This window comes from Loxodonta africana, chromosome 3 (genome assembly GCF_030014295.1).
Source record: "Loxodonta africana isolate mLoxAfr1 chromosome 3, mLoxAfr1.hap2, whole genome shotgun sequence".
Classification (NCBI taxonomy): Eukaryota; Metazoa; Chordata; class Mammalia; order Proboscidea; family Elephantidae; genus Loxodonta; species Loxodonta africana.
In genome coordinates this window covers 104,871,517-104,890,673 of record NC_087344.1, presented here as the reverse complement: position 1 = coordinate 104,890,673, position 19,157 = coordinate 104,871,517, and positions in this window count along the sequence as shown.

The window sequence follows — 19,157 nt, the reverse complement described above, 5'->3', positions numbered from 1 at the left end:
AGCACCTGTCCCTTTCTGCCTTCTCATCTTGCCTCCGGACAGGAGCTTCCCATTTAGTCTTATGTGTCTACTTGAACTAAGAAGCACACTCTTCACAAGTATCAGTTCATGTCTTATAGTTCAGTCTAATCTTTGTCTGAAGAGTTGGCTTTGGGAATGGTTTTAGTTCTGGGTTAGCAGAGAGTTCAGGGGCCATGTATTCTGGAGTTCCTCCAATCTCAGTCAGACCATTAAGTCTGGTGTTTTTACTAGAATTTGAGTGTTGCACCCCACTTTTCTCCTGCTCTGTCCAGGACTCTCTGTTGCATTGCCTGTCAGGGCAGACATTGGCAGTAGCTGGGCACCACCTAGTTCTTCTGGTCTCAGGCTGATGGAGCCTCTGGTGCTAATATTTTCCTTATGTCTTTGGTGTTCTTCATTCTCCTTTGCTCCAGGTGGTTTGGGACCAATTGATGCATCTTAGATGGCCACTCTCAAGGTTTTAATACCCCAGATGCCACTCACCAAAGTGGGATGCAGAACATTTTCTTAATAAACTTTGTTATGCCAATTAACCTAGATGTCCCCTGAAACAATGGTTCCAAGACCCCCACCCTTGCTACTCTGTCCCTCAAAGTGTTTGGTTGTATTCAGGAAACTTCTTAACTTTTGGTTTAGTCCAGTTGTGCTGACTTCCCCTGTATTGTGTGTTGTCCTTCCCTTCACCTAAGATAATTCTTGTCTACTATCTAGTTAGTGAATACCCCTCCCTCCTCCCCCACCCTTGCAACCATCAAAGAATGTTTTCTTCTGTGTTTAAACCTTTTCTTAAGTTACCATAATAAATATTTATGCACCCAATTACAGAGCTCCAAAATATATAAAACACACTCTAACAGAATTGAAAAGAGAACTAGTTCTACAACAATAATAGGAAAACTTTAACACACCACTTTCAAAGAGGGACAGAACAACTAGAAAGAAACTCAACAAAGATACAGAAGATCTAAATAACACACTCAACCAACTTGACCTCATAGATATATACAGAACATACCACCCAGCAGCAGCACAGTACACATTTTTCTCCAGTGCACATGGATCACTCTCCAGAATAGATCATATGTTAGGACAAAAAGCAAGCCTCAATGAACTCAAAAGTATTGAAATAATCCAAAGCATCTTCTCTAATCATAATGCTATAAAACTAGACATCAATAACAGAAAGAAGAAAAAATTAAATACGTGAAAATTGAATAACACCTTACATAAAAACTACTGGATAAAAGAAGACATTAAAAGTGAAATTTAAAAATTCTTAGAATCAAATGAGAATGAAAACACAACCTACCAAAAGCAGTGCTCAGAGGAGAATTTATAGCAATAAATGAATATATCAAAAAAGAAGAAAGGTCCAAAATCACTAGCCTATCCCGACAACTCAAACAAATAGAAAAGGTGAGCAAAAGCAGTCCACAGTCACCAGAAGAAAGGAAGTAATAAAGATCAGAGAAGAAATAAAAGAAATAGAAAACACAAAAACAATAGAAAGAATCAACAAGACTGGAAGTTGATTTTTTGAAAGGATCAATAAAATTGACAAACCATTGGCCATACTGACAAAGAAAAAAAATGAGAATATGCAAGTCACCAAAACAAGAAATGAGATAGGTGACATTACAATAAAACTAGCGGAGATAAAAAGGATCATAACAGAATAAAAAGAAAAACTGTACTCCAACAATTCTGGAAACCTAGAAGAAATGGACAAATTTCTAGAAACACTACCTACCTAAACTAACACAATTAAAAAAAAAACTAGTAGAGATAGAAAATTTGAACAGACTTATAACAAAAGAAGAAATTGTAGATATCATAAGAAAACTATCAACAAAATAAAAAGTCCCAGCCCAGATGGCTTCACTGGAGAATTCTAACAAACATTCAGAGAAGAGTAGACACCAATCCTACTCAAAGTATTCAGAGCATAGAAGAGGAAGGAATACTCCCTAGCTCATTCTATGAAGCCAATACAACCCTGATACCAAAGCAGGCAAAGACACCAGTAAAAAAAGAAAAATTACAGACCAAGATCCCTCATGAATAGAAACTAAAAACCAAATCCATTATTGTCACATCAATTCCAATTCATAGAGACCCTACAGGACAGGGTAGAACTGTCCCATAGAGTTTCCAGAGAGTGGCTGGTAGATTTGAACTGTCAACCTTTTGGTTAGCAGCCAACTTCTTAACCACTACACCACCAGGTCTCCCTTATGAATATGGATGCAAAAACTCTCAACAAAATTCTCGCCAACAGGATTCAACGAAGGAGCTCTGGTGTCACAGTGGTTAAAGTGACTGACTACTAACTGAAAGGTTGGCAGTTCGAAACCACTAGCAGCTCTGCCAGAGAAAGATGTGGCAGTCACCTTCTGTAGAGATTTACAGCCTTAGAAACCCTACGGGGTCACTATGAGTTGGAATCAACTTGACAGCAGTAGGTAGGATTGAACAGCATAACAAAAAAATAATACATCATGACCAAGGGGGATTCATACTGGGGATACAAGGATGGTTCAACATTAGAAAATCAATCAACGTAATTCACCACATAAAACACTCAGCGAAATAGGAATAGAAGGGAAATTTCTCAGCATAGTTAAGGGCATATATGCAAAACCAATAGCCAACTTTATTCTCAGTGGAGAAAGATCGAGAGCATTCCCCTTGAGAACAGGAATGAGGCAAGGATGCCCTCTATCACCACTATTATTCAACATCGTACTGGAAGTTCTAGCTAGAGCAGTAAGGCAAGAAAGGGAGATAAGGGATACCCAAATTGGAAAGAAGAAGGTAAAACTACCCTTATTCACAGATGACATGATCCTATACATAATAAATCCCAGAGACTCTGCAAGAAAGTTACTAGAACTAATAGAAGGATTCGGTAAAGTGGCAGGGTACAAGATTAACACACAAAAATCAGTTGGGTTCATCTACGCTAACAAGGAGGACTCTGAAAAGGAAATCAAGAATCAATGCCATTTACAATAGCCCTCAAAAGGATAAAACACCTAGGAATAAACCTAGCCAGGGAGGTGAAAGACTTATACAATGAAAACTATAAAACGCTACTGCAAGGAACTAAAAGAAATCTACATAAATGGAAAAAACATTCCACATTCATGGATTGGAAGACTTAACATTGTGAAAATGTCAATACTACCAAAAAACGATTTATAGATATAATGCAATCTTGATCCAAATTCCAACACCACTCTTCAATGAAGTGGAAAAACTAATTACAACTTTATATAGAAAGAAAAAAAAAAAAAACCTGTTGCCGTTGAGTCAATTCCGACTCATAGCAACCCTACAGGACAGAGTAGAACTGCTGCATAGAGTTTCCAGGGAGCACCTGGTGGATTCAAACTGCTGACCTTTTGGTTAGCAGCTGTAGCACTTAACCACTACACCACCAGAGTTTCCATATGGAAAGGAAGAAGGCCCCATATAGCTAAAGCAAAACTGAAGAAGGACAAAATAGGAAGGAGGTTTCTCACTTCCTGATCTCAAAACTTACTATACAGCCATGGCTGTCATCAAAACAGCCTGGTACTTGTTCAATGACAGACACATAGACCAATGGAATAGAATTGAGAACCCAGAAATAAATCCGTCCATCTACGGGCAGCTGATCTTTGAAAAAGGGTCAAAGCCCATTCAGTGGAGAAGAAACAGCCTCTAACAAATGAGATTGGCAAAACTGGGTATATATATGCAGAAATAAGAATCAGGACCATACCTACACCATACACAAAAACTAACTCAAAATGGATCAAAGACCTAAATGTTAAAGCTAAAACTATAAAATTCTTGGAAGATAACATAGGGTCTAAATTAAGGGACCTAATTTTTGGCATAAATAGGCTACCAAACAAAACTAAAAATGCACAAATGACAGACAATAAATTAGATAACTGGAACCTCCTAAAAATTAAATACTTGTGCTCATCAAAAGATTTTACCAATAGCGTAAAAAGAGAACCTTCAGACTGGTAAAAAATCATTGGCAATGACATATCTGATACGGGTCTAATTTCTAAAATATATAGAACACTTCAATAACTCAACAACAAAAAGACAAATAATCCAATCAAAAATGGGCAAAGGACATGAAGAGACAGACACGTCACCAAAGAGGATATTCAGGTGGCCAACAAATACATGAAAAGATGCTTGCGATCATTAGGTATTAGAGAGCTACAGATCAAAACTACAGTGAGATACCATCTCACCCCTGCAAAAACTGCAATAATCAAAAAAACAGAAAACAATAAATGCTGGCGAGGTTGTGGGGGGATTGGTACTCTTATATATTGTTGGTGGGAGTGTAAAATGGTACAACTACTATGGAAAGCAGTGTTGTGTTTTCTCCAAAAGCTATAAATAGGAATATCTTATTATTCAGCAATCCCACTCCTAGGTATATATCCTAGAGATATAAGAGCAGTGACACAAATAGACATATATATACCTATGTTCATTGCAGCATTATTCACAATAGCAAAAAATTAAAACAATCTAAGTACCTGTCAACAGATAAATGGATAAATTGTAGTACATGCATACAATGGAATACTATGTGATTATAAAGACTAATGAGTCCTCAGAACATAACATGGATGAATCTGGAGGACATTATGCTGAATGAAATAGGTCAATCACAAATGGACAAATACTATATAGTGTCACTTTTATGAAAAGTCACATACACGTATATACACAGAAAGCGACATTCTTTGATAGTTACAGGGATAGAAGGGGGGAGAAAATCACTTTCTAGATAATAGACACTGGCTATTTTTAGTGATGGGAAAGACAACACCCAACATAGGTGAAGTCTGGATGACTTGTCCAAGGTAAATGAAGATAATAAGAAGTGCACAAGAATAAGGGAAAATTTTGGTAAATGCTATAACATACAATTTTGCAACAACAATAACAAAAACCAAAAAGATGTGCATGGTTTATGAATATGTATGGGAAGGCACATGTGAGTATAAAAAAAAAAAGTATGGGAAGGCACATGTGAGTATACAGGTGGCAATACACAGGCATATCTGTAGGCATATGTATATGTGTGTTGCATATATATTCATATATATATACATATGTATGTGTGTGTGTATATATATACATATATATATATACATATACATATAATAAACCACATGGGGGCACAGCTATGGATACTTCCTAGATATAACTAAACACCTCACTGGATTGGTTTACTGGGTTGAAGGCTTGGGACCATAGTCTCATGGGATAACTCAGTCAATTGGTATAACATAGTTCGTAAAGATAATGTTCTACATCTTTGTTTGGTGAGTAGTCTCTGGGGTCTTAAAAGCTATCTAAGATACAACTATTGGTCTCTACTCATCTGGAACAAAAGAGAATGAAGGAAACCAAAGACTCAAAGAAGAAACTAGTCCATAGGACTAATAGTCCACATGAACAACGGTCTCATCTACCCTGAGACCAGAACTAGATGGTGCCCAGCTACCACCACTGACCACTGATGAAGGACACAATGTAAGGTCCTGGATAGAAAGGGAGAAAAATGTAGAACGAAACTCAAATTCCTAAAAAAGGCCAGATTTACTGGACCAATAGAGACTACAGGAACCCCTGAGACTATCTCCCTAAGATACCCTTTGAACTTGGAACTGAAGCCACTCCCATGATCATCTTTCATCCAAAAAATAGATTGGCTTTTAAAATAAACAATATCACACATGAATACTATGCTTCCTTAAATATTCAACTACATGAGACCAAATGGTCAACTTTTACCCTAAAACAAAGATGAGAAACTAAGGAGAGGCGGGGAAGGTAGATTAATGGCAACAGAACAAAAAATAATGGAAATAATGAGAATGTTCATACTTTGTGAAAAATGTAACTGTTAGGGAACAAGATTTATAAAAATGGTTAAATGGAAACATAATTTGCTATGTAAACTTTCACCTAAAACACAATAAAATATAAAAACAAACAAAAACTAGAATAAGGACTGGAAATATATATGCTAAAATGTTTATCTTGTTATTTTGGGATAATGGGATTATGGGTGTTCCCCCTCCCTTTCAAAATTTTCTACATTTGGTACATTTTAGAGTATATTCCTGAGAACCACAAAGGACATATTCTGAGATTGTTGCTAATCCTCAAAATACAAATACCCTCACTTTCTTAGACTTGTTTTGTTGTTTAGGTGCCATCCACTGGGTTCTGACTCATAGAGATCCTATGTACAACAGAACGAAACATTACCCAGTCCTGCGTTATCCTCAAAATCCTTGTTATGTTTGAGCCCACTGTTGCAGCCACTGTGTTAACTCATCTCACCGAGGGTCCTCCTTTTTTTTGCTGAACCTCTACTTTACCAAGAATGATGTCCTTCTCCATGGACTGATCCCTCCTGATAGCATGTCCAAAGCACATGAGAAGTCTTGCCATCCTCACTTCCAAGGAACGCTCTGCCTGCATTTCCTCCATGACAGACTTCATTTGTTCTTCTGGCAGTCCACGGTACATTCAATATTCTTCACCTACACTATAATTCAAAGGGATCAATTCTTCTTCGATCTTCCTTATTCATTGTCCAGCTTTCACATGCATATGAGGTGATTGAAAACACCATGGCTTGGGTCAGGCACACCTTAGTTCTCAAAGTGACATCTTTGTTTTTTAACACTTTAAAGAGGTCTTTTGCATCAGATCTGCCCAACGCAATACATCGTTTGATTTCCTGAATGCTGCTTCCATGGGCATTGATTGTGAATCCAAGTAAAATGAAGTCCTTGACAACTTCAATCTTTTCTCCGTTTATCATGATATTGCTTATTGATCTGGTTGTGAGAATTTTTGTTTTCCTTTACGTTAAGGTGTAATCCATACTGAAGGCTATAGTTCTTAATCTTCATCAGTAAGTGCTTCAAGTCCTCTTCACTCTCAGCAAGCAAAGTTGTGTCATCTGCACATTCCAGGTTGTTAATGAGTCCTCCACCAATCCTAATGCCACATTCTTCTTCATATTGTCCATATTCTCAGATTATTTGCTCAGCATACACACTGAATAAGTATGGTGAAAGGATACAACCCTGAGACACACCTTTCCTGATTTTAAACCGTACAGTATCCCCTTGCTCTGTTCAAACGACTGCCTCTTTGTCTATGTACAGATTCCTCATTAGTACGATTAAGTGTTCTGAAATTCCCATTCTTTGCAATGTTATCCATAATTTGTTATGATTCACACAGTCTAATGCCTTTGCAAAGTCAATAAAACACAGGTAAACATCTTTCTGCTGTTCTCTGCTTTCAGCCAAGATCCATCTGACATCAGCAATGATATTCCTCGTTCCACATCCTCTTCTGAATTTGGCTTGAATTTCTGACAGTTCCCTGTTGATGTACTGCTGCAACCACTTTTGAATTATCTTCCTCAAAATCCTACTTGCATGTGATATTAATAATATTGTTTGATAATTTCGATATTATGTTGGATCACCTTTCTTTGGAATGGACACAAATATGGATCTCTTCCAGTTGGCTGACCAGATAGCTTTCTTTCAAATTTTTTGGCATAGACAAGCAAGCACCTCCAGCACTGCATCTGTTTGTTGAAACATCTCAACTGATATTCCATCAATTCCTAGAGCCTTGCTTTTTGCCAATGCCTCCGGTGCAGCTTGGACTTCTTCCTTCAATACCATCAGTTCTTGACCATATGTTACCTCCTGAAATGCTTGAATGTCAGCCAATTCTTTTTGGTACCGTGACTCTGCATTCCTTCTATCTGCTTTTGATGGTTCCTGCATCATTCAATATTTTGCCCATGTTGTTTTTGTTGTCAGGTGCTGTCCAGTCAGTTCTGATTCATAGTGACCCTGTGTACAACAGAACAAAACACAGCCAGGGCTTGTGCCATCCTCACAATTGTTACGTTTGAGCCCATGGTTGCAGCCACCGTGTCAATCCATCCCATTGAGGGTCTTGCTGTTTTTCACTGACCCTCTACTTTACCAGGTATGATGCCCTTCTCCCGGGACTGGTCCCTCCTGATAACGTGTCCAAAGTATGTGAGAGGAAATTTTGCCACCCTTGCTTCTGACAAGCATTCCAGCTGTACTTCTCCCAAGACAGATTTGTTTGTTCTTCTGACAGTCCATGGTATATTCAATATTCTTTGCCAACACCATAATTCAAAGGCATCTATAACCCATAGAATCCTTCAAGATTGCAACTCAAGGCTTGAATTTTTTCTTCAGTTCTTTCAGCTTGAGAAATGCGGAGCGTGTTCTTCTGTTTCAGTTTTCTAACTCCAGGTCTTGGCACATTGCATGATAGTATTTTACTTCTTGAACCACTCTTTGGAATATTCTGTACAGCTATTTTACTTCATCATTTCTTCCATTCACTTTAGCTACTCTACATTCAAGAGCAAGTTTCAGAGTCTCTTCTGACATCATTTTGCTCCTTTTTTTTTTCCCTGTCTTTTTAGTGATTTTTTGCTTTCTTCATGTATGATATCCTTGATGTCTTCCCTAAACTCGCCTAGTCTTCGGTCATTAGTGTTCAATATGTCAAATCTATTCTTGAGATGGTCTCTAAATTCAAGTGGGATATACTTAATGTCATATTTTGGCTCTTGTGGACTTGTTTTAATTTTTTAGCTTCAACTTGAACTTGCATATGAGCAATTGATGGTCTATTCCACATTTGGCCCCTGGCCTTGTTCTAACTGATGATATTGAGATTTTCCATCGTTTCTTTCCACAGATGTAGTTGATTTGATTCCTTTTTTTTTTTTTTCATCTGGTAAGGTCCATGTGTATTGTTGTTGTTAAGTGCCGTCAAGTTGGTTCCGAATCATAGTGAATCTATGTGCCACAAAATGAAACACTGACCGGTCCTGCGCCATGTTCACAACCATTATTACGCTTGAGCCCATTGTTGCAGCCACTGTGTCAATCTTTCTCCTTGAGGGCCTTCCTCTTTTCTGTTGACCCTCTACTTTACCAAGCATGATGTCCTTCTCCAGGGACTGATCCCTCCAGATAACGTGTCCAAAGTATGTAAGACGCAGTCTTGCCATTCTTGCTTCTAAGGAGCATTCTGGTTGCACTTCTTCCAAGACCTGTTCATTCTTTTGGCAGTCCACAGTATATTCAACATTCTTTGCCAACACCACAATTCAAAAGCACCAACTCTTCTTCGGTCTTCCTTATTCATCATCCAGCTTTCCCATGCATATGAGACGATTGAAAACACCATGGCTTGGGTCAAGTGCATCTTAGTCTTCAAGGTGACATCTTTGCTTTTTGGCACTTTAAAGAGGTTCTTTGCATCACATTTGCCCAATGTAATGTTTTCTTTGATTTCCTGACTGCTGCTTCCATGGCTGTTGATTGTGGATCCAAGTAAAATGAGATCCTTGACAACTTCAATCTTTTCTGTTTATCATAATGTTGCTTATTAGTCCAGTTGTGAGGATTTTTGTTTTCTTTGCATTGAGGTAGAGTCCATACCGAAGGTTGTGGTCTTTGATCTTCGTAGTAAGTGCTTCAAGTCCTCTTCACTTTCAGCAAGCAAAGTTGTGTTATCTGCATAACCCAGGTGGTTAATGAGTCTTCCTCCAATCCTGATACCCCGTTCTTCTTCATATAGTCCGGCTTCTCGGATTATTTGCTCAGCATAAAGATTGAATAGGTATGATGAAAGGATACAACCCTGACACACACCTTTCTTGACTTTAAACCATGCAGTATCTCCTTGTTCTGTCTGAACAACTAACTGCCTCTTGATCTATGTAAAGTTTCCCCATGAGCACAATTAAGTATTCTGGAATTCCCATTCTTCGCAATGTTATCCATAATTTGTTATGATCCACACAGTTGAATGCCTTCACATAGTCAATAAAACACAGATAAACATCCTTCTGGTATTCTCTGCTTTCAGACAGGATCCATCTAATATCGGTCTGCAATGATTTCCCTGGTTCCATGTCCTCTTCTGAAACCAGCCTGAATTTCTTGCATTTCCCTGTCGGTATACTGCTGCAACCGTTTTTGAATGATCTTCAGCAAAATTTTGTTTGTGTGTGAGATTAATGATATTCTTTGGTAATTTCTGCATTTGGTTCAATCATCTTTCTTGGGAATATGCATAAATACGGATCTCTTCCAGTCAGTTGGCCAGGTAGCTATCTTCCTAATTTCTTGGCAAAATGAGTGAGGACTTTCAGCGCTGCATTCATTTGTTGAAACATCTCAATTGATATTCCATCAATTCCTGGAGCCTTGTTTTCGCCAGTGCCTTCAGTGCAGCTTGGACTTCTTCCTTCAGTACCACTGGTTCCTGATCATATGCCACCTCTTGAAATGGTTGGACGTTGACCACTTCTTTTTGGTATAATGACTCTGTATATTCCTTCCATCTTCTTTTGATGCTTCTTGTGTTGTTTAATATTTTCCCCATAGACACCTTCACTGTTGCAACTTGAGGCTTAAATTTTTTCTTCAGTTCTTTCAGCTTGAGAAACACCGAGTGTGTTCTTCCCTTTTGGTTTTCTATCTCCAGCTCTTTACACATGTCATCGTAATACTTTACTTTGTCTTCTCAAGTCGCCCTTTGAAATCTTCTGTTCAGTTATCATTTCTTCCTTTTGCTTCAGCTGCTCAATGTTCCAGAGCAAGTTTCACAGTCTCTTTTGACATCCATTTTGGTCTTTTCTTTCTTTTCTGTCTTTTTAATGATCTCTCACTTTCTTCATGCATGATGTCCTTGATGTCACTGCACAATTCATTTGGTCTTCAATCGTTAGTGTTCAACGTGTCAAATCTATTCTTCAGATGGTCTCTAAATTCAGGTAGATTTTACTCGAGGTCATACTTTGGCTCTTGTGGACTTGTGCTAATTGTCTTCAGCTTCAACTTGAACTTGCATATAAGCAACTGATGATCTGTTCCACGGTCAGCCCCGGCCTTGTTCTGACTGACGATATAGAGCTTTTCCATCATTTCTTTCCACAGATGGAGTCGATTTGATTCCTGTGTATTCCATCTGGCAGGGTCCATGTGTACAGTCACCATTTATGTTGGTGAAAAAAGGTATTTGTAATGAAGAAGTCATTGATCTTGCAAAATTTCTATCACCAAGGCCATATTTTCCAATTACAGATCCTTCTTCTTTGTTTCCAACTTTCACATTCTAATCTCCAGTAATTATCAATGCATTCTGATTGCATGTTTGATTAATTTCAGACTGCATAAACTGGTAAAAATCTTGAATTTCTTCATCTTTGACCTTAGTGGTTGGTGTGTAAATTTGAATAATAGTCGTAGTAACTGGTCTTCCTTGTAGGCATATGGAAATTATCCTATCACTGACAGTATTGTACTTAAGGATAAATCTTGAAATGTTCTTTTTTGACAATGAATGCAACATCATTCCTCTTCAAGTTGTCTTTCCTGGTATAGTGGACCATATGATTGTCCAATTCAAAATGGCCAATAGCAGTCCATTTCAGCTCACTGATGCCTGGGATATCAATGTTTATGAGTTCCATTTCATTTTTGACAATTTCCAATTTTTCTAGATTCATATTTGTACATTCCAGGTTCTGACATTTGCAGCAGTTTCTTCTCATTTTGAGTCGTGCCATATCAGCAAATGAGTCAAGCTTGACTCCATCCATGTCATTAAGGTTGACTCTACTTCGAGGAGGCAGCTCTTCCCCAGTCATCTTTTGAGTGCCTTCCAACCTGGGGGCTCATCTTCCAGCACTGTATCAGGCAATGTTTCGTTGCTATTCATAAGGTTTTCATTGGCTAATTCTTTTCAGAAGTAGCCTGCGGGATCCTTCTTTGTAGTCTGTCTTAGTCTGGAAGCTTAGCTGAAATCTGTCTGCCATGGGTGACCCTGCTGGTACCTGATTACTGGTGGCATAGCTTCCAGCAACACAGCAACATGGATGCCCCCACAGTATGACAAGCTGACAGACACGTGGGAGTCCAAGTGTATAAAAAAAAAAAAAAATTTTTTTTTTTTTTATAGTCACCATTTATGTTGTTGAAAAAAGATATTTGTGATGAAGAAGTTGTTGGTCTTGCAAAATTCTACCATGCGATCCCCAGCATCCTTTCTCTTACCAAAGGCATATTTTCCAACTACCGATCCTTCTTCATTATCTCCAACTTTCACATTCCAATCACTAGTAATTATCAATGCATCTTGATTGGATGTTTGATCAATTTCAGACTGCAGAAGTTAGTAAAAATCCTCAGTTTTCTCAACTTTGGCATTAATGGTTGGTGCGTAAATTTGAATAACAATCATATTAACCGGTCTTCCTTGTAGGCATGTGGATACTATCCTATCACTGAAAGCATTGTACTCAGAATAGATCAGGTTCTCTTTATTGCCATCACCAGCGCTATCAGTTGACTTTCTTCTCACAAAGAAAGATATTGTTACATCTTAGAGTTACTGTATACTTTATAATGAGAACAACAAAGCCACATTGAGCTCCAGATTCTGGGTGGTCTGCTACCAGTAATAGCAAGAAGGGGTAGCCCTTTCTCCCGTTTCTATAAGCCCTGCTGCCTAAGACACCCAATTAACAACAATTATAAGATTCTTTGATATGGGCAGTTAACATTCTCTGATTCTTATATAAGGAGTGAATAAATGCATTTTTAGAAAATGTTGCTATTTTTCTTGATCAAAGTTAATGTAATGTTGGCCAGACAAGCCCTGAACTAGAAGTGAAGCCGCTAAACCCCTCCTAGAAAAAAATTTAGAGGCACCGCTCTTCTAGGTCCACTCACAATAAGCCATTTTGGTCTTGCACCATTTTCAAAGGATTTATGATTAAAATTCATGTCAGAGCAAAATCACCAACTACCAGGTCAAAGAATTTGAGTAACTAAACCCAGAATTAATAAAGTATCATATAGCAGAAGTCTATGTTAAAATTCGAGGGTAGGCATAGCAATGGAAACAATGAGAAAAAAGAGATTAATTTGATATGGGGCGGAGCAAGTATGCTTTTCATCTAGTACTGAAGTGCAAATTGTCATTCTCTTTACACCCACTCCTCACTTATCAACTATTTCATTATTGGACTTTTTGCATTTCCAATAGTAAAAAACTACTATCTGACTGTTTTGTTCTTTAACAATGTATATCTGGTTATAACAAACTTTGAGGTATGAGGTGATGGTTAAGGCTTTGTATCAAATTGGCTGGGCTATGATTCTCAGTGATTTTGCAGTTATGTTAATGACACAATTTGGCAGCTATGTAATGACGTAAATTGGCAATTATGTAATCTTGTAGTCATCCTCCATTTTGTGAACGATGTGGTCATCCTCCATTTTTGCATAACACCAATTTTCACATAATGACCTGGTCTTTGGAACTTAACCATGTCGATAAGTAAGGAGTGGGTGTATTTTTCTATGACTGTAACTAGTTCTCAGTCTCCCTATCCCCTGACATAGAAATTCCATCATCTGATGATGAGTCTGAATATTACCAGCTCAAGCTCCCGGATACCCTTTCAGCTCAGTAATGAAGTCACTCCTGAAGTTCATCCTTCAGCCAAAGATTAGACAGGCCAATAAAACAAAATGAGACTAAAGTGGCACACAACCCCAGGGGCAAGGACTAGAAGGCGGGGCGGGGGCAAGAAAGCTGGTAATAAGGAACCCAAAGTCGAGGAGGGAAGAGTGTTGACATGTTATGGGGTCAATAACTTATGTCACAAAACAATATGTGTACTAATTGTTTAATGAGAAGCTAGTTTGTTCTGTAAACCTTCATCTAAAGTACAATTTAAAAAAAAATTACCAGTTTAAGGTATATTTGTTTTCTACTGCTATGTAGCAAATTATCACAGTTAATAGCTTAAAACAATACATGTTTATCATCTTACAATTTCTCTGGGTCAGGAATTTGGGCATGGCTTAGATGAATACTCTGTGAGCCTACAATCAAGGTGTTGGTCAAGGCTGGGTTCTCATCTGGAAGCTTGATTGATGATGGATCTGTTTCCCTGCTCACTCAGATTGTTGTCATTTCCTGCTGCTTATAAGACTGAAAACCTGCCTTCTTTTTGGCTGTCACTCTCAGCTCCTAGAGACCACCAGCAGTTCCTTGCCACAAGACCTTCTTCATAAACTCTCTCACAACATGGTAGCTTATTTCAAACCGAGCAAGGGAGAAACAGAGTAAGTCAGCTAGTAAGATGAAGTCTTACATAAGTAACAAAATCATGGGAGTGACATCATTGTTGTTACATAATGTAACATAATCATGGGACTGATATCCTATCACCTTTGCCATATTCTGTTGGTGAGAAGCAAGTCACAGGTCCCACGCACACTCAGGGGGGAGAGGATTATACAAAGGTGTGAAAACTAGGAAGTGGAGATCTGGGGGGCCACACTAAAGTCTGTCCAACACACAAGGTAACTCAGTCATGCCAATTTTAATTCAGTCTATTTTTAGTCAACTCTTCAGCCAAATTCAGATTTCTTTTTCCAGTCTCCCTAGGGTTTTACGTACATGGGTTTGGGGGAGGGGCATCTGGGGTTATGTGACATCTATAGATTTCGCTGCTATGTAGGTTTCTTGTCTGGTCTTTAGATGTCGACCTTCCTATTTTATCTGTTGCTGAAGTATGAGGTCCTACCACATTTCTTTCAACCTGCATGATCCACACCATATCTACTGACTGGGTCTCTATGTGGTATCCATGAAGTCTCTCCCAGTCTATAGTTCTCTTAGCCCCTTGGAGAATGGAAACATTTGACTGCTAGACTATACCACTCAGGAGTACTTAGGAATCTTTGAGAATGCCCAGGTCCATTTCTTAGCCATTGCTGCTCTATGGGTCTGGTGACGTAATGGTTGAGGAGCTTCTCCAAGAGGCCTGAAGCCTTCTTAGGGAGGTAAGGCATGAATCCCCTGCTCTGAGATACCCTCAAACTTCTCTTTGGGTGGGGACATGATCCTGGTAGTACTGATGCCAAAGAGGATAAGGGACCAGAAGCATACTCTCACCTCTAAGCTTGCTTCCTCCTCCTTTCTTCTATCTCCATCCCACGCCCACATTCCTAGCCCAGAAAATATTTTTATATTTTGTCTGTGGTCTTATGCCACCATGCAATCTTCCCATCGCTATGTTTATGGTATCAACTCCATCAAATGAGCCCTCCATGCTTTACTTTTGATATTTTGGAACTCAAAACCAAGCTTTTGATTGCTGGGACAATATAAGATTTGTCTAAAATAGAGTTTTAATAGTGAAGGTTCTAGAGGGTTAAAAGGAATTACTAAGTAAAAAAAAAAAAAAACATGAATCAATATTTCAAAATATTACCTCAATATACGTAGAGAATTGGCAAGGACTTAAGAGGTACCAATTTAATTGGGTGTTAAAAGGATGGGTAGGATTTCAACACATTATCTAAAGTAAAATCCCCCAATCATAGTCACACTCTCTCAGTTTACTCAGACTTGTATTTTGTTTCACAGGATTTATTACTGCTTGAAGTTACCTTATTTATTTAGTGTCTCTCACTCCTAATGGGGTGTAAGCTCCATGAAGGCAATGGCCCTTGTCTGTCTCCTTCAATTTTGTGTCCTGCTGCCTAGAATAGTGTCTGGCATATAGTTAAATGCTCAGTAAATGGTATTAAATGAATAAACATGCATTGAAAGATAAAATATATTCCAAGGGTAAGAAATATTGTAAATAAAGACACAGAGGTTGAAAAGCTTTTGTGAATTTAATAAGAAATTAAATCAACATAATTTTCTTCCTGTGTTAAACAAAACATGAACCATGTATCCTTTTCCTCCCCTGTGTTAAACAATACTAAGATCAAGCAAACTAATTTTGCCTCTTGGTTTAGGAAATACTTGCTTCTAGAAGATAATACTGTGAACCAACTAACATAGTCACTTTAAGACCCTCACCTCACTATGGCCACTAAATTCAAAGCTTTTATGTCATAAATCCTGCCCAATCCCAATAAGTTGCCAGTTTTACAAAATCTTTCTTAAAAATAACTCATCCCAAACCCTGAAAGCCTATATTGATCCTCCCCTGTACTGCTCTTCTGAAATGTTACTAAGACTCTATCAAGATGGGATTCTCTCTCACTGTGATAAGTCTAATAAAATTAGTATTGCTTAATCAAAGGTTATTTCTGATGGTCTTTTTGGAAAGTTGACATTTGACTTAGGTGAACAGAGAGCAATAGAATATGACTGGAGCATATGATAGGTGGGTCAGGGAGGTAGTGGTTGATTTTAGTGGTAAGTAGGAGGTAAGACTGGAAAGGTATGCTGGGGTCTGTATTAACCAGAGTCCAAGTCAAGAAAACAGAAACCCCTCTAGATATTTCAAACACAGGGAATTTATTACAGGAAATTGATTGCACAGGCAATGGAATGGTTGAGACAGACAGCATAAAAAGGGGGGATGGTTAGTAGCCCACAGTTTGTAACTGCAGGATGCAACTATAGTTTGTGGGCTGGGAGACAAAAACAAGGAGATGGTGTTACCAGAGCCCGGGGTTGCAGAGAAGAAAGGCTGCATGACTGTGGTGGAACCATGGAGAAGAGGCCCCATGACTGATGCTGCTACTAAGGAGAAGATGGAGATTGCTAAAGGGATACAGCCACTTTCAGAGATGCTGCTTGAAGAAGAGAGGGAGGAAGGACAATGGCTTTCTCCTCTCTTACTTTCTATGTCCTGCCAGAGACCCCTACTAACAGAAACTAACAGGAAGCTAGCTGGCAAGGAATCCTGGGAAAAGTAGTTTGCAGACCCCCAGACCCAGAATTATAGCACAGACTAAAGCAGGTGTGTGCTGAAAGATGACAGGTAAATAGCTAAGAGCCAAACTGAGAAATGCAGGTAAGAAATTTGGACTTTTAGAGAGGCTATAAAGAACATGTGATAAGGATACTTGCATAAACAAAGTGTCAGTAAAGAAGTGGACTAGCTTTTGTAGTTCCATAACAAGTCCCCCAGGCCATCCCACCCACCTCACCAAGCTACTATGGTATTTTCCCTCAGTCGCATCAAGGAGCGGTAGGGCTTCAGGTTATCTTATCACGTATATCCTTATGTTTTAGGTAGATACATGGAGGCAGGGAGATAGCCCTTCACACCCCCAGAGACTGTTGGCACATCTCTCCCCACTGCAACTGCACAAAGGAACAGCAGGGCTATTATATATATAATGGTTTGGGCAGGAGTGGGTCAGTGATGGGGATGGAGTCAGCTCAGGTTAAGGGAAAGACTCTTGTTCCCCTTAGAATATTAGTTTTGAAACTCAGAATGTTCCATTCAGCTGGCTGGATGGAGAGAGTTGATCAGATAAAAACATCAAGAGCTTTCCTGGGCCCTAAGGTAGCAGATTTCCCAGAGTTAGAGGGCGTTCAGGCCAGCAGTCTCTCAGGCCCCAGAAGTCACACTGGTGATGGTGAGGGGGAGGGATATAGGAACACCGACGGGAAATCTGGTTAATGTTCCCCTGGATTCTTTGACCCTTATTGTGGGAGAGACTTTGGAGTAAAAGAAGGGAAAGAAAGCAAAATTAGAGAGAACAGAAGTTAGTTGATGCCGCTCATGCTTTTCCCCGCCATTCTGGGCTGCTGTACTTCTTCCCCAGCTGCTTGAATGTTGGCTGATAACAGACGAGAGCTGCTTCCCTAGTCCTGAGAATTACTGAATTACCTGTTCCATAAGGAATACCTGGGAGGTTATGCCGTCCTCTCCATGGATGGCCGAAAACAATGACTGACTGGTACAAGGCACCAACTTGCCTCCATGTAGGACAACTCTGCGGTGCACTCACACTCCAGAGCTCCCCGTGGGCCCAGGCTAAGGCCAGACATCAGCTAGACCCACATCACTGCTCAGCTTCTTCATGTGTCTGTCCCACTTTCCTCACTCCAATACAAGTTTCACCTGAGAGCAGCCCCTCAATAAATCACTTGCACAAGAATCTATGCCTTAGATTCTGCTTCTAGGAAGCTTGACCTAAGCCAGGCAGGGTCTCCGTTATTCCACCACCCTGGGTTGCAGGGTGAGGGCTGGAATAAGCATCAATTATAAAATAGTCCAGCAAGAGATGAGATAGGCAGAATATAAGCCCCTGGGGTTGGAGGCAGGTTTTCACCTCGTTTGGTTCTGGGCTGGAAGTTGGCTGTGTCCTTTAAGATTTTCTACTACTTCTTTCGTATGTCTTCTGGCTCCATACTAAAGTGGGAGGAGTCACCTGGCCTATGGTTCTTCTGTATGTAATAGTATTGCTGCTGGTTGGCACAATCCAGGACCTCCTTCTCTATGATTTGTTATTTGAGTTCAAGGTCAGCATCCATGCCAGCAACTTCTGGGTTTTCAGGTCTCTCATTCATTCATTCCATCTTGCATTCATTCATTCAAAATGAAACATCTGATTGTTGATTATATGCCCACTATGAAGCAGGCCCTATGCTAAGCCCTGGGAGAAGAGTAGTGAGCCATAACAAAGCCCTGACCTCCAAAAAGAACTTCAGGTGTATCAGGGGAGACAGCTGAACAAACGAGCAATTACAAGGTAATGTGATGTGAGCTGTGATGGGGTATGAAAGAAATACTATGAGCTACCTGAGGAGTGAAAGTGGTTACATGATTGCAACTTTTAGGGCTCATGTGGGATACTACTGTACATGTTTGTCCTGATTTTAAAAATGGTGCCCATTCCTCCTCACTAAAACCCAGAATGGACTGTTTTTCAAGTCAGATTAAAACAAGAGATATTCTCAACTAATGGACTGCATGCTGAAAACCTCCTCCTCTACTTCTGAGGCCATCTAATCCAGCTTCCAGAAAAACCCATTTGTATCACTGTGGGTTGGGTTGGGGCTACACGTATAAGAAGGCTACTCTGTGGTTCTATGACATCTATTAATTTGTTTAACATAAGCACTGTCCCCATCAAGTGCTCACTCTATCCCACTGTGAGATTTTTCCTGTCTGAATACTCATTTTTCTGTTAACATGTAAACTTGGATGCAGCTAATTATGAAGTTACTTACAA